This window comes from Anopheles merus, unplaced genomic scaffold (assembly GCF_017562075.2).
Source record: "Anopheles merus strain MAF unplaced genomic scaffold, AmerM5.1 LNR4000149, whole genome shotgun sequence".
NCBI classification, from domain to species: Eukaryota; Metazoa; Arthropoda; class Insecta; order Diptera; family Culicidae; genus Anopheles; species Anopheles merus.
Genome location: NW_024427729.1, coordinates 1,312 through 2,500, shown reverse-complemented (window position 1 = coordinate 2,500; position 1,189 = coordinate 1,312). Strand labels below are relative to the sequence as shown.

Sequence of the window (1,189 nt, the reverse complement as noted above, 5' to 3'; positions counted from 1 at the left end):
ACCGTCTATCACCTCACCTCATGCCTTTCCACGGGCTATCACCCTCTATGGGAGAATGGGCCACCTTCAAGTTGAACTTGAAGTGCACAGTGCGTGATAGATAACGGACCGGTCCAGTACACGGAATCGGACAGGCACGTTTCCATGCCGTCCCTACGTGCTGAGCTTTTCCCGTTTCGCTCGCAGCTACTCAGGGAATCCCGGTGGTTTCTCTTCCTCCCTTATTAATATGCTTAAATTTAGGGGGTAGTCACACATCACTTGAGGCCTACGTGGTATAACCGAGACGTAAGTATTACGGCTACGCCCGTGCCGTGGGTTGATACTTGTATATGTAGGGCTAACTTAGCGTGGTAGCGCAACGCCGTGTATGGGCCACATGAGTTACAGCGACTTAGCTTTCCGAATCCCTAGACGAGCCGACTTTAGCTGGAGAGTAGACTGCCGGTGGCCATCGGGAACGACGTAGCATTAGTTCGAACCATGCGGCTTGACACACACCACAAACCTACGCATCAAACACCACCAACACGAAACGCATCAACATACGCTCGAGAGTGTCCACTTTCAACGCCCGAGGACCCGCAGACGGGGACCAAGCACGTCATTATGCACAGCGACCGCCCAGTGCGTCGGATGACCCGGGCACCTTCGCGGACGGCCACTGTAGTTAACTAAATGAGACTTTGGTAATTAGTAGGCACTCAAGAATGTGTGCATCGGTCGGGATTAAACGTCCGATGCGCGCATATGCGTTCAACTTATCAATGTTCATGTGTCCTGCAGTTCACATTATGACGCGCATTTAGCTGCGGTCTTCATCGATCCATGAGCCGAGTGATCCCCTGCCTAGGGTTTAAAGAGTGCCTTTCGGCGCCGAGTGGCGTAACCGCGTTCAAAGTTTGGTATGCAACACACTCGACCTGCAACAATGGGTTACTCAAATTGTACAAGTACAAGTGTTGTCTCTTACGAGACGTCTTGATATGCTCTCTCTACAAAAGCGTGCGCTAGAGTAGGGTACAAATTATGCACGTCCAGATAGTGACGATCTCTGGGAGGAAGAAGACCTTAGGAACTTCCGCACACATCAAGACTAGGGTTTGGGCGTGTCCATGCCGGCGCCGAGTACAAGTTACCGCGTTCAAAGTTTGGTAAGCAGCGCACTCGACCTCAACACAACACGTCC

The 1,189-nt window shown here is 51.8% G+C and overlaps 2 non-coding genes across 2 annotated transcripts in view; both read right to left on the bottom strand.

Annotated features, from left to right (window-relative positions):
- The window catches only part of LOC121601703, a 4,075-nt gene extending 3,805 nt beyond the window's left edge, over positions 1 to 270 (bottom strand). Inside the window, exon 1 of the ribosomal RNA XR_006006165.1 lies at positions 1 to 270. This exon is cut by the window's left edge and continues 3,805 nt beyond it. This is a non-coding gene — a ribosomal RNA (large subunit ribosomal RNA).
- A 428-nt stretch (positions 271 to 698) lies between these two features.
- LOC121601702 lies at positions 699 to 857 on the bottom strand. The gene has a single exon (XR_006006164.1). It is a non-coding gene; the product is annotated as a 5.8S ribosomal RNA (ribosomal RNA).
- Between the last annotated feature and the right edge of the window lie 332 nt (positions 858 to 1,189).